Source organism: Triturus cristatus, chromosome 6 (genome assembly GCF_964204655.1).
Source record: "Triturus cristatus chromosome 6, aTriCri1.1, whole genome shotgun sequence".
Classification (NCBI taxonomy): Eukaryota; Metazoa; Chordata; class Amphibia; order Caudata; family Salamandridae; genus Triturus; species Triturus cristatus.
Genome location: NC_140589.1, coordinates 905,650,136 through 905,665,955, shown reverse-complemented (window position 1 = coordinate 905,665,955; position 15,820 = coordinate 905,650,136). Strand labels below are relative to the sequence as shown.

The 15,820-nt window shown below is 44.1% G+C and overlaps 1 protein-coding gene across 2 annotated transcripts in view; it reads right to left on the bottom strand.

Annotated features, from left to right (window-relative positions):
• Positions 1 to 15,820, bottom strand: part of MOXD1 (monooxygenase DBH like 1) — a 761,450-nt gene that overhangs the window by 314,604 nt on the left and 431,026 nt on the right. The window lies entirely within an intron of this gene.

Below are 15,820 nucleotides of genomic sequence, written 5' to 3'. Positions count from 1 at the left end.
GCCATTGATTATCTTTTGCTTAAACATGGACACGATTGTTCTGGTTTTGAGGGTCTTTGTTGTTTTAACTTGTCGGATCATACAAAATCCATTCAAGTTCACATTGATAAACGACATGACTTGACAGAAGAAGTTAGAAAACACATTGACCAGGGCTGGTTTGACTGGCTCTTTAATTGGTTACCTAATTTGCATATGTTACGTCAGATATTAGGAGGTATTCTGATTACTATCGGCATTTTGATTTCTATCTGTTGCTTTATTCAGTGTATTCCTTCACTACTTCAATTCTGCACACCTGGTACTAGACATAGATCAGTTAGTCTTGTTTCATATTATTCTTCCACAGATATTAGTTCTGTTTAATGAATGTATAATAGACTGAAGTCAAGGGTGAAATGTTCTGCTCGATTTTCCCGGCCTTCTTGTGAGGAACAATAATGGAATGTGACTTCAGTCTCTTATCATTCAAGTCTAAGGGTTAGAGTAGTGAATGGAGCCTATTTACTAGGCACTTTGACATGATTCTGTGCTCTTCCCCATAGATCAGGGCTTGCACACATAGCCTAGGGGATAGATTCGTTAGTATTAGGGATAACCTGTCCTGTAGTGAGGGTATTTCACGGAGCTGTGCTGAATTCAGGCCTGGTAGGCCTCAAACGGGAGAGACTCCATCTTTCTTTCTGCTCCGGCAGCTTGGGATGCTTCTAGGTCAAACGTAATGTTTTAGTTATGAGGTGTTATTCGCTTGGAGAGAACCGGTTCAGGCCGGCCCTTATCGAAGGATTGTATTTTTCTTCATGCCGAAGACACTACATCAGGCCGGCCGGCTGGGAACGTGTCCTTGGTACGGGGAGGTACAAGAATTTGGTGGGCGGCAGGTTACGGGCCGGAATTTTCCATGAGGAAACGCACCTCTATATTAGTGAAAGTCTGAGGCAGTTACATGTTCAGTCCGTAGGCGGCATCTAGCCGTTAGCAGTAAAGCTATTACTTATTCCAGGGAAGACAGACGCCATCTTGAAGGCGGAGAAGAACCGAGAGACAGATGCTCTCCTAGCAGAATAGCCAGAGAGGAGAGAGTAGCCGATAAGGAAGAGGTCCCAGTGACTCGGAGAAGGGTGATTCCAGGCGAGCCGAGGCACAGACGAGAAGGGAACCTAGATGACCACTGAGTGCAGGCTACATACTACTAAGGTGATGTCGACCCTTTCTTATTAGAGTGTACAACTTAATCTTTCACTTTTCTTTGCAGGTTATGTGTTATATCGTAATGTTATGTGATTGTGTATGTAATGAGTAATAAAGTACCCAGTTTGTAGTGAACCAACATGTGCTGCGTGTTCTTGTATGAGAGGGTAGCCTATTCTTCTAGTCAGCTGCGGCTACATGAACAGATGTTAACCCTAATCAGGTAAGTGGTAACTGAATAAGGGAAAGAGGAGCCCCTCGAACCTGAGAACCGGCTAGGCTTGAACTGGCAATCTTTGTGTGATCTGATGAATAGTGAGACTGATTCCCTTTTTGTATGTTATGGTGATCATAGGATGAACTGTCGTATGAGACTGCCGTCTAGGTAGAGAGGTCTGGATTCGTATAGGATCGTGAGGCTGCCACTTGTGATACTGTCGTATGGGCAGAGAGGTCTGGATCCGTATGGGATCGCGAGGCCGCCGATTGTGCTGAGACTGCCATCTGGGTAGAGAGGTCTGGATTCGTGTGGGATCGCGAGGCCGCCACTTGTGATACTGTCATATGGGCAGAGAGGTCTGGATTCGTGTGGGATCGCGAGGCCGCCACTTGTGATACTGTCGTATGGGCAGAGAGGTCTGGATCCGTATGGGATCGCGAGGCCGCCGATTGTGCTGAGACTGCCGTCTGGGTAGAGAGGTCTGGATTCGTGTGGGATCGCGAGGCCGCCACTTGTGATACTGTCGTATGGGCAGAGAGGTCTGGATTCGTGTGGGATCGCGAGGCCGCCACTTGTGATACTGTCGTATGGGCAGAGAGGTCTGGATCCGTATGGGATCGCGAGGCCGCCGATTGTGCTGAGACTGCCGTCTGGGTAGAGAGGTCTGGATTCGTGTGGGATCGCGAGGCCGCCACTTGTGATACTGTCGTATGGGCAGAGAGGTCTGGATTCGTGTGGGATCGCGAGGCCGCCACTTGTGATACTGTCGTATGGGCAGAGAGGTCTGGATCCGTATGGGATCGCGAGGCCGCCGATTGTGCTGAGACTGCCGTCTGGGTAGAGAGGTCTGGATTCGTGTGGGATCGCGAGGCCGCCACTTGTGATACTGTCGTATGGGCAGAGAGGTCTGGATTTGTGTGGGATCGCGAGGCCGCCACTTGTGATACTGTCGTATGGGCAGAGAGGTCTGGATCCGTATGGGATCGCGAGGCCGCCGATTATAAGAGGTCTTGGTATGTATAGTAGGAATCCCCTGTCCTTAGGTGGTAGATATATGTGGTTGCACTATTGTAAATAGGTTCTAGGGAGGGGGTAACGTTCTGGCTGGGTTAGTGAGGCTCTGATGAGCAGGTTCTATCTGATCCGAAAACCCAAGCAGAACAATGGGTTAAGGGAACTGCACACAATCTTCATATTTCAGGACTACACTTTTGTGTCAAAGCCTCACTAATTTAATCAAAGCATAAACAAAGACTGGCTTCTAATGCTAGTAAAACTTGACAACATGAACAGTTTTAAAACAGTTATCTGTCAGCAAATACATGATGTTACCAAATGCTTCTCTCACAGTGGTTCCCAAATGCACACAGACTCACAGTGTGATTCTAGACAACAACCACTATACCCAGGAGTTTACCAAAAATCATTCACTACTGTGGAAGTGGTAAGGGAACTGCACACAATCTTCATATTTCAGGACTGCACTTTTGTGACAAAGCCTGACTCATTTAATCAAACCATAAGCAAAGACTGGCTTCTAATGCTACTATAACTTGGCAAAATGACCGGTTTGAAAACCTTTATCTGTCAGCAAATACACGATGTTACCAAATGCTTCTCTCACAATCCTTACCCAAATGCACACAGACTCACAGTGTGATTTTAGACAAGCAACACTATCCTAGGAGTTTACCAAAACTCATTCACTACAGTGCAAGTGGTAAGGGAACTGCACACAATCTACATATTTCACGACTGCAATTTACTGTCAATGCCTGACTCATTTAATGAAAGCATAAGCCATAACTGTCTTCTAATGCTATTAAAACTTGACAACATGACCGGTTTTAAAACAGTTATCTGTCAGCAAATACACGATGTTACCAAATGCTTCTCTCACAGTGATCCCAAATGCACACAGACTCACAGTGTGATTCTAGACAAACAACACTATCCCTAGCAGCTTACCAAAACTCATTCACTACAGTGGAAGTGGTAAGGGAACTTCACACAATCTACATATTTCACGACTGCACTTTAGTGTCAATGCCTGACTCGTTTAATCAACGCATAAGCAATGACTAGCTTCTAATGCTACTAAACCTTGACAACATGACAGGTTTTAAAATAGTTATCTGTCAGCAAATACACAATGTTACCAAATGCTTCTCTCACAGTGGTTCCCAAATGCACACAGACTCACAGTGTGATTCTAGACAACAACCACTATACCCAGGAGTTTACCAAAAATCATTCACTACTGTGGAAGTGGTAAGGGAACTGCACACAATCTTCATATTTCAGGACTGCACTTTTGTGTCAAAGCCTCACTAATTTAATCAAAGCATAAACAAATACTGGCTTCTAATGCTGCTAAAACTTGGCAACATGACCGGTTTTAAAACAGTTATCTGTCAGCAAATACACGATGTTACCAAATGCTACTCTCACAGTGGTTCCCAAATGCACACAGACTCACAGTGTGATTCTAGACAAAAACCACTATACCCAGGAGTTTACCAAAAATCATTCACTACTGTGGAAGTGGTAAGGGAACTGCACACAATCTTCATATTTCAGGACTGCACTTTTGTGACAAAGCCTGACTCATTTAGTCAAACCATAAGCAAAGACTGGCTTCTAATGCTACTATAACTTGACAAAATGACCGGTTTTAAAACCGTTATCTGTCAGCAAATACACAATGTTACCAAATGCTTCTCTCACAATCCTTACCCAAATGCACACAGACTCACAGTGTGATTTTAGACAAGCAACACTATCCTAGGAGTTTTCCAAAACTCATTCACTACAGTGCAAGTGGTAAGGTAACTGCACACAATCTACATATTTCACGACTGCAATTTACTGTCAATGCCTGACTCATTTAATGAAAGCATAAGCCATAACTGTCTTCTAATGCTATTAAAACTTGACAACATGACCGGGTTTAAAACAGTTATCTGTCAGCAAATACACGATGTTACCAAATGCTTCTCTCACAGTGATCCCAAATACACACTAACTCACAGTGTGATTCTAGACAAGCACCACTATCCCTAGGAGTTTACCAACACTCATTTACTACAGTGCAAGTGGTAAGGGAACTGCACACAATCTACATATTTCACGATTGCAATTTACTGTCAATGCCTGACTCATTTAATGAAAGCATAAGCCATAACTGTCTTCTAATGCTACTAAAACTTGACAACATGACATGTTTTAAAACAGTTATCTGCCAGCCAATACACAATGTTACCAAACACTTCTCTCACAGTGGTTCCCAAATGCACACAGACTCACGGTGTGATTCTAGACAACAACCACTATACCTGGGAGTTTACCAAAAATCATTCACTACTGTGAAAGTGGTAAGGGAACTGCACACAATCTACATATTTCACGACTGCACTTTAGTATCAATGCCTGACTCATTTAATCAACGCATAAGCAATGACTGGCTTCTAATGCTACTAAAACTTGACAACATGGCAGGTTTTAAAATAGTTATCTTTCAGCAAATACACGATGTTACCAAATGCTTCTCTCAGAGTGGTTCCCAAATGCACACAGACTCACAGTGTGATTCTAGACAACAACCACTATACCTGGGAGTTTACCAAAAATCATTCACTACTGTGAAAGTGGTAAGGGAACTGCACACAATCTTCATATTTCAGGACTGCACTTTTCTGTCAAAGCCCGACTCATTTAATCAAATCATAAGCCATAACTCTCTTCGAATGCTACTAAAACTTCACAACATGACAATTTAAAACAGTTATCTGTCAGCAAATACACGATGTTACCGAATGCTTCTCTCACAGTGGTTTCCAAATGCACACAGACTCACTGTGTGATTCTAGATAAACAACACTATCCCTTGCACTATACCATTTTAGCATAGAAACATAACATAACTCATTTCACAAATTCATAAACAATGACTGGTTTCTAATTCTACCAAAATATAAAAACAACACAGTTATCTGTTTGCAAACACATGAAAAGCACAAATGCTTATCACAGAATGGTTTCTACATGCACACACACTGTCAATAAGATTGTAGAGAAAAAAAGTACTCCCTACACTTTAGAAGGAGAAATACATTAGTCTGATTAAAATCAAAATAGTCTACATACATCCCCTCGCAATTAAATAACTCATCTTTCAAGTTCTTTTGTATATTAAGAAGTATATCAGTCACTCACCATATTTTCTTTTACAGAATCTCTGCACTGTGCACCTCTCAGCAAAAACAAATAATGTAAAAGTTTCCCTTTCATTTTCCACACATATACATGTAAACATCAAATCACAATCCTTCACACATAAACTCAAAAGCAAACACACATTTCTATTGGTTAAACATTTCAACCCTTTCCAACTGAAATACATTTCAACCCTTCCCCCAATCTGCCTTCTGCCTGTTACCATAGAAACAGCTCATGGAACACTGCACTGAGCTCACAGGTCACAAGTTCAGCACACAATGTTACTAAACAAGACAGGAAGTGTGCTTGACTTTTCAACATATCAGCTTATCATATATAATGTTCCTTACAATCTGTTTTTGTTAACCAATAAGAATCATACCTTTAAAAACAGAAATATACACCCTACCTTTCAGTGTAGAAAGTAGTCGTACAACCAATGATTTCTTGTCTTTTTTCAAAAAACAGTGCCGTGGATCCACGCACACAACGCGTGAGAATCCGTGCACCCAACGCGATAGGATGCGCGCACCGTGCGTGCATTTCACTGTTTAAAAAAGAAAAAGGGTGCCCCAGGGGGTCCTTCTGGGACCCCCTAAGCATCTCCAGAGGGTCAGAGTATTTCCACTCTGCCCCCTTTATATCTTTTACACACTTATTCCCCTTGCTTCTTCAGCCTTGCTTCTACCGAGGCAGAAAATGGCCACCAACAGTTCCTGGTTTCGAATGTAGAGAGACACTCAACAGCCAATTAGCATTCAGCGCGCGATCGGGAGGGTGTGCGCTCAGTTCGGGGAGGGTGCGCTTACGGTGCGTGTACGGTCCGCGGATCCTCCGCGGCCATAGTTATTTATGTACTTTTAACTCTAATTTTCTCAGGAACTACTGAACGGATTCACACCATATATGCAAAAGGCACGAGTCCGAACTGAGGACTACCTCTTTGCCAAATTTGGTGTCATTCTGTTCAGCGGCCAAAATGTAGCCCAAATATCACCCAGATGTAGCCCAAGTATAGCCCAATGACAGAATGTCCCAGAGTGTTCTAACGAACAACTAGAGCGCTAACAGTCTTACCTATGACAAAAATATGGCACACCTGACGCCATCTTGAATGGAATAAAGTGGTAACACTTAAAACATTTAATTTACAAAGGAACAAAATGAGGGGGTTCATTTTGCCATTGAAATTATGATTAGTGCTGCAGAAAGAAAAATTAGGGCAAATTTTGACTTCTCAAATCCTCTTCTATTTCATTAAAAAATTCTGACATGCAGACTGAAACATGCACTTTGAATACCAGCAGCAGACTTCCCTGGTGAGCAGTAGCTTTACTACAGTGATCTAATGAGCAACTAGAGTGCTAACATTCAGAATTTATGGCAAATGTGTGACATATCTGAATACCTTCTTGATGGAATCAAAGTAAAAAACTGAAAGCATTTCCTACTCAGGAGACTGCAGTAAATGAGGAAATTAGGAAACTTCATAACAAATAAATCTCCCAAGATGGCCACCAGAGACAAAAGAACCCAAATGCAGCACAAATATCACCCAGATGTAGCCCACATGTAGCCCAATGACAGAAGTGTGCAAAACACTTACTTTTTGTGTATTTGCAGTTTTATATAGTGCAGACTTGTCAGGTATTGGAGTGCTTTACATGAGCATTGGTTACATCTCACAAGATCAAATTCATTTTGGTTGTAGACATGGGGAGATTAAGTGATTTGACCAGAATCACAAAATGTTGAGCTGAAGCAGAAACTCCAACCTGGTTCCCCAGTTGCAAAGTCTGCAGCTCTGGAAGTAACACCGCATCCTCTCCCCTAGGTGCAACATTTAATCAAGTGGTCACTGGATAAAAAAACATAAAGATTACAAATAATTTAAAAGTTCTTTGTCGCTATTTGAAAACTCAGAAAATATGTCCTCATTTAATTTTTTAGAGCACTAACCATAATTTTGATGCAAATAAGACCCTCTCATAAATGTTATTTCTAAAGGAAATACTCTAGGTATTACAGTTTTGATTACATCAAGATGACGTCAGGCGTTCCACACTTTTGTAATAAATATAGAATGTTAGCAATCTAGTTGTTCATTGGGATACTGTTGAGAGGCAGAGGCCAGGGGCACGGACTCTGAAAATTGAAGGCAGGTAGGAGAGTGCAGAGGCAACAATTTGACCACACTGGGCAGGCAGGAAGGGCAGTGGCAGCACAACAGACTATGGAGGGCAGTGGAAAGGGGGGCAGGGGCAACAAACCAACAATACAGGACAGGCAAAAGAGGCTCTGGCAATATAATAGACCATTGTGGGTAGAAGGAAGAGGCAGTGGTAGTACAACCATACATGCCAACAGACCCGTTTCAGCCAGGAAACGTCCAATGTTTTTAAGCTCAAATGGGCTTTCTTTGATGTGTCTCCTGTCTAAAATCTCATCTTTTTCAATGTAACTCAAAGGGGAAAATCAATACCCCAGTTTTTTTTTTCAAAATCTCCCTCTTACCATGTTCAAAATGTTCGCAAGTATGGTACATTGGATCATGGTAGGCAGGAGGAATTGTGGTAGGGACATGGACTCGGATAACAGAGGACAGGAGGGACATGGAGTGGTGCACCAAACTGACCCTACAGAGCAAGCATCAGGGTTTGCAGCAGCACAATACACCACACAGCGCATGCGGGACGGGAGTGCAGCACAACAGTCCATAGAAAGCAATAGGGAGGGGACAGGACCATGCACATGGACAACAGAGAACAGAGGGGAAAGAGGCAATGGTAGCTAGCTGACCATAATGGACAGACAGGAGAGAAAGCTGCAGCATAACAGACCATAAAGGGCATTAGGGATGGATCAGGGGCATTACAATGGAACAGACAAGCCAGGAGGGAGGGAATAGGGGTCTGCACATGGAAACAGAGGGCTGGGGGCAAGGGGGCAGGGCAGGAGCAGCAAGATGACCATGGAGGTCAGGCAGGATGGGCACTAGAAACAAGACACACCATGGAGAGCAACAATGAGACTATGATGGCATACACACAGACCATGGAGGAAAGGTGGGAGGGGGTCAGGGGCAGCTAGCTGACCACACAGGGAAGGTAGGAGGGGTCATGGCAGCACAGAAGACCATGCATGGCAAGTGGGAGGGTTAGTGGCAGCACAATGGCTATGATGGGCAAGAAGGAGGGTGCAGGGGCATGCACAAAGGACCATGGAGGATAGAAGGGAGGGTCAGGACCTGGGCACAGACAAGAGAGTTCAGGGAAAGGGGCCTCACAACAGACCGCGCAGGGCAATCAGGAGGAGCAGTTGCAGCACAACAGACCAGGGAGGGCAGAAGGGTGTGGCAGTAAAATTGACCATGGAGGATAGGATGAAGGGCATAGGGGCATGGCATGTGGACAGGCAGGGTGGAGGTAGCAGGGACAGGTTACAGTCATCTGACAATGCTAGGCAGGTGGGAGGGGAGTGGCAGCTCAACAGAACACTCAGAGTAGATAGGAGTGGCCGGTCCATGGAACATGGTGGGCAAAAAGGATGGAGCAGGGGCATGCACAAAGACATCGGAAGGCAGGGGGAAGGAGAATAGGGGCAGCAAGCTAAGCACAGAGGCTAAGCAGGAGGTCAATGATGGGCCATAGAATTGGGCAATGGAGGGCAGGAGGAGTGGACTGGAACATCATGCTAAAGGGAGGGCAGTGGTAGCACATCAGACCATGCATGGCAGGAGGGAGGAGGCTAGTCCATGGATTCAGACAACAGAGGATAGGGAGGAGGTAGATGGGGCAGCAAGCTAACTGTTCAGAGAAGGTGGGTATTAGGAACTTTATTGTTTTTAAAATGTGTGTCTGTGCGAACTACTTAAAATATGAACAAGTATGCACCATAATCTCACTTTTATTCAGGAAGAAGAGGGCGTTTGTGACTGTGACTCTGGGCTCACTTGGCAGAAACACCCCCTGACCCTCCACCCCATCACAAAATGTAATGCCTGTGAAAAGGGTAGGTGGACGCAGTGTTATATAGAACATAGTCCTGAGAGCACGATTGAAAATGAAAACTAGATATAGTATATGGTATAAACTATGCACCAAAAAGTGTGATATAAGATGAACCGGGCGTGAAATATAATATGCAATACATTGTGCGCAATGACAGATTCATTGGAGAGCGCAAATAGCACAGGCACTAGCGCGTGCTATGCGATATGCTCCTTGGAGTGTAATATGCACATGGCAGTGTTGTGTAACCTAACTAGTCTCTAAAATTGTAATATAAAATATGTGCTGGGGAGTTTAACGTTGCATATGTACTGTGACAAAGATATGGATCCCAGATTTTAATATGTATGGCATAGCACTGTGCGTTATAACATAGGCATCGAGGAAGGCACGTTAGATGGGGCAATATAACCCGTGCGAAGGCAAGTGTGGCATGACATATTCACGGGGTGGTGTTACAGCGCACATGGGCTAGAGAGTGTCATAGCATATGCACTAGCTGGTGGAATACAACACAGAGGTGTGAGGCACTCGGCGGGCACTGGTGGGTGTAACACAGCATTGGGCTCAGCCAGGAGCACGCTGTGACTCTCAAGTGAGGTTCGCCTCCCATTTCCAGAGAGTAAAAAAAAAGTATTACACATCCGACAATGGATGTGTGTTTTATTAGCCGTGAGGGGGGTTTCTTGCATAGTTTGGTTGAATTTTTGTCGAATCCCCTTTGAATGGCTTGGTGTGCGTGTATATTAAATGTGCCCGTCAATAGCTACCCATGTTTATATAAATAAACGACAAGGGTGTCTACTTGGAGAGTACCCACCGGCGGGGACGCCGGGATTAGGCACGGTAGGGCGTCAGACACGTCAGAGCTTCACTAGTGGTGTAAATACATTCCATGTGGATTAATTCTATGCATAGTCGCCTTTTAATGAATATCACGCAAATCGTCATGGTGATAGGTACATACGGTTTGTCCAGCATGTCCTAGGTGTTTCTATAAATATATATTTTTTTAAAATATAATAAAAAACAAAGGCCGGCCCCGGGGGATGGGGTCCCCGGGACCATAAGTGGCCTGAGGAGGGGGGCAACGCAGCCCCCTCCTAAAGAATAAAAAAAAAAAAAAAGTCCATGACCCAGGGGTTGGGGTCCCCGGGGCCGATTAAGGCCTTGGGAGGGCCAAATTAAGTTTTTTAAACAAAAAAAATTAGGGTGCAGGCCCTGGGGGATGGGGTCCACAGGGCCAGTAAATTAGAAAAAGAAGGGGGGCCACACAGCCCTCCTTCTTAAAAAATAAAATAAATAAAAGACCGGCATCGCACTGGAGGCCACGCCCCCTCCTTGCAGCACTCTGCAAACGCGCCCCCTGGCCAGTTGTAAGTTAGGGAATTAATTCCCCTTCAATACTGAGGGTCCCTAAGGGCAAACTAGCCCAACAGGTATCTCCAGTATGCACCAGGGAGCTGCGTTGCAGACAGGTGTTCTGAGGCCACGCCCCTTTTTACTACCTAGTGGGCTAGTTTGACCCTAGGGACCCTTAGGATTCAAGGGGACTTAATCTCTCCACTTAGAATGGCCACAGGGCGCGTTTACACAGTGGTGAAGGGAGGGGACGGGGCCTGAGGTGACGTGTGCAAACACGCCCTGTGGCACGTTTTTTAAGTTGGGGAAATAATTCCCTTTCAATCCTGAGGGACCCTGGGGGCCAACTAGCCCACCAGGTGCTTCTAGTAAGCGCCACTGCTCTGCGTTGCAGAGAGGTGGTGCAGGCCGTGCCCCTTTTTACACCTCTCTGCACTGGCACTTACTGGACATACCATGTGGGCTATTTTGCCCCTAGGGATCCTCAGGATTCAAGGGGACTTAATCTCCCAACTTAAAAAATAGCCACAGAGCGTGTTTACACAGTGAGGAAGGGAGGGGACGGGGCCTGAGGTGATGTGTGCAAACACGCCCTATGGCGCGTTTTAAGTTGGGGAAATAATTCCCCTTCAATCCTGAGGGCCCCTGGGGGCTAACTAGCCCACCAGGTGCTTCCAGTAAGCGCCACTGAGCTGCGTTGCAGAGAGATGGTCCAGGCCATGCCACTTTTTACAGCTCTCTGCAACGCAGCTCTGTGGCGCTTACTGGAGGTACCTAGTGGGCTAGTTGGACCCTAGGGACCCTCAGGATTCAAATGAACTTAATCTCCCAACTAAAAACGGCCACAGGGCGTGTTTACACAGTGGTGAAGGGAGGGGACGGGGCCTGAGTTATTGTGTGCAAACAAGCCCAGTGGCGCGTTTTAAGTTGGGGAAATAATTCCCCTTCAATCCTGAGGGCCCCTGGGGGCCAACTAGCCCACCAGGTGCTTCCAGTAAGCGCCACAGTGCTGCGTTGCAGAGAGGTGGTCTAGGCCGTGCCCCTTTTTACATCTCTCTGCAACGCAGCTCTGTGGTGCTTACTGGAGGTACCTAGTGATCTAGTTGGACCCTAGGGACCCTCAGGATTCAAATGAACTTAATCTCCCAACTAAAAACGGCCACAGGGTGTGTTTACACAGTGGTGAAGGGAGGGGACGGGGCCTGAGTTATTGTGTGCAAACAAGCCCAGTGGCGCGTTTTAAGTTCGGGAAATAATTCCCCTTCAATACTGAGGGACCCTGGGGGCCAACTAGCCCACCAGGTCCTTCCAGTAAGCGCCACAGCGCTGCGATGCAGAGAGGTGGTCTAGGCCATGCCCCTTTTTACATCTCTCTGCAACGCAGCTCTGTGGCGCTTACTGGAGGTACCTAGTGATCTAGTTGGACCCTAGGGACCCTCAGGATTCAAGGGGACTTAATCTCCCAACTTAAAATGGCCACAGGGCGTGTTTACACAGTGGGGAAGTGAGGGGACGGGGCCTGAGGTGACGTGTGCAAACACGCCCTGTGGCGCGTTTCAAGAGGTAGTTTTAATCCCCTGCCCTATTATATACTAGGGGCTTACAGAGGAGGTCATGCTGGTCACAGGGGGACTCCAATGCATAGTGTTCCCTAGTGTATGTAGGTGTTTTCACTGTATTCTGAGTGTCTTTTAACATAGCACTGGCTCTAGCACTTAGTCAGACTCAGTTACCACCAGTATCCGTCTGAAAAAGTTGAGGGTACAGGATGATTTTGCAACAAGGCTTCTTTCTGCTCTTCTGTTTGTTCTTTCTGCACGTTATCCTTCTTCCTGCACTTTTCTTCGTCTTTGAGGACTTCTGTTGCTTCTTTCTGCATTTCTTTTTTTCTTTCTGTGCGTTTTTTCTTCTTTCTTCACATGTTCTATCTCTGTAGGCATAGTTAGAAATTAGCATTTAAAAAAACCTTTGAAATTCACTGAAAAAACCATAGGTTTCAGGCACGTTATAGTTAGGAATTAGCATTTAAAAAACCTTAGAAATTCACTGAAAAAACCATCAGGGGCGTTATAGTTAGCTGGACTTTTCACTCGTACAAACCATTGAAATTCCCCCGTTATAGTTAGTTCAGCTAACTATAATTTGCGTGCCCGCAATGCACTGCTGATGACGTCACATATTACATCACTCATGACATGGTCAGTGACATCACTCATGACATCACTGATGACATCTCAAATGACATCACTGATGACATCATCCTTGTGATAGAGTGGCAGACCTCCTCTCCCCCTAATATTAACCTTTGATACACACATTCAAAAATAGAAACTAAAATTTTCAAAACAATGGACATACCAATATCAGTTACAACAACCTATTCATTAATTCTAAGATCCACATACACATCCACTCATTCACCAACAGTCCTATACAGTCACTCATACATGTTCCCACTCATCATATGTACTAATACACCGATACATCCTGTTACACAACGCCACTCATCCATAGAGTCACTCACACACATAGTCACTGATGCTAATAAAGAATCAAACATCCACTTACTTTCATATACAGTTATACACACACCACCACACTTACTTCTACAGAAACTTACACATACTTAGTCTTTTAAACAATCAGTTATAGAAACACATACTTATTCATACAGGAACTCTTTCAATCTCTCACTCTCACATATACTCACTTATTTACACCAATAGTCACATATACTAGTTTAAAACATATGTAGTTACTCATAAAGACACTTTTGAGACAGTCATTCACTCACTAACACACCCATGCACACACTCATCCACCCACTCAGTTCTGCACACATGCTGTCTTCAACACATACAAACAGTGAGTCACTCATTCATGCACCTATGCACTACGTAATACCCCCCACCGAACCATACAGACACTCAGACACTCATACTGATACTCAAAAAACCAACTAATAACCTATATAGACACTCATGTAGCTACTCACCAACCCATGCAGCCACTTATACACAAAGTGAGAGACTGATACAGATATTTACGTATTTATACAGTACTCACTAAGCCATGTATTCACTAAGATACACTTAATCAGTCAGTTATACAATCAATTTTTCAAAAACAAATCATCCATTTAGATACTTATATACCCATTTATTCTTCCATCGACCTTGAGATATACATATATAAAACATATGTAATTTTCAGAAAAACACACATTTACTGGATGATGTCATCAGTGATGTCATCAGTGATGTCATTTGAGATGTCATCAGTGATGTCATGAGTGATGTCACTGACCATGTCATGAGTGATGTAATATGTGACGTCATCAGCAGTGCATTGCGGGCGCGCGAGTTATAGTTAGCTGAACTAACTATAACAGGGGAATTTCAATGGTTTTGTATGAGTGAAAAGTCCAGCTAACTATAACGTGCCTGAAACCTATGCTTTTTTCAGTGAATATATATATATATATATATATATATATATATATATATATACACTTAAAAAACCATAGGTTTCACACATGTTATAGTTAGGTGGATATTTCACTCGTAAAAAACCAATGAAATACACCCGTTATAGTTAGTTCAGATAACTATAACTCGCGTGCCCGCAATCCTGCTCATGATTGTCACATATTACATCACTCATGACAAGGTCAGTGGCATCACTCATGACATCACTGATGACATCATCCTTGTGATAGAGTGGCGGTCGCGCGAGTTATAGTTATCTGAACTAACTATAATGGGGGAATTTCATTGGTTTTTTACGAGTGAAATATCCACCTAACTATAACATGTGTGAAACCTATGGTTTTTTAAGTGAATTTGCAAGGTTTTTTAAATGCTAATTCCTAACTATAACGTGTGTGAAACCTATGGTTTTTTCAGTGAATTTGTACGGTTTTTTAAATGCTAAGTTATGTTTGTATTATTATTTTTTTTATATATCTATTTAACAATAAACTACGTATTAAATTAGTTTTAATTGTTTTTCACAGTGCGCGCACCCCCGCGATTTAAAAAACAAAAAAAATGTAAATGTTTTTTTCTGCCTTCGGGGTCCTTCAGGTACCCCCTGACAAAGGCTAGGGGGTCAGGAACTCTCTACCCTGCCCCCTTTTCACGTTCGCCACCTTCCTTTTTCACTCTCGCACTGAAAACAAACAAAATGGCGGCCGACACTTCCTGATTTCGACCGATTCGAACGTTGACTGACATGTAACCACCAATCAGAATTACGCTCGCGCACGTTAGGGTGCGCGCAAGGTGCGCGCACGGTGCGCGGCTATAGATATATATGTGCTTTTAAATGCAATTTTCTCAGGAACTACTGAACAGATTGACTCCATATATACAAAAGGCACATCCCTGACCTGAGGACTACCTCTCTGCCAAATTTCAAGTAATTCTGTTCAGCCGTTCGGGCTGTACCTTCGACTAAAGGTCCTATGGGAAAATGCATGGGGAAAACGCGTTTTGGGACCCCCGTTTTTCTCGGCCCCCGCTTGACGAATCCCCCCGAGACTTTCAGGGTAGGGGCTGAGCGGAGTGCCCCATTAGTTTCGTCAACCGGCGCTAAAGTTATTCAAAATAGAATTTTGAGATTTCCTATGGAAACACGGTCCTAACTATAACTATCTACTGGCGACCGCCAGTAGATAATATATATATATATATATATCTTGCATTGCAGTCCTGATATGTAAAGTAAGTGCGTTCCAGTTTTTGATGGAGGTGAAGGAGAAAGCGTGCCCCCCGGTCTTGCTTCTGCGAATGCGGGTAATTTGTGGGAAAGAGAGAGA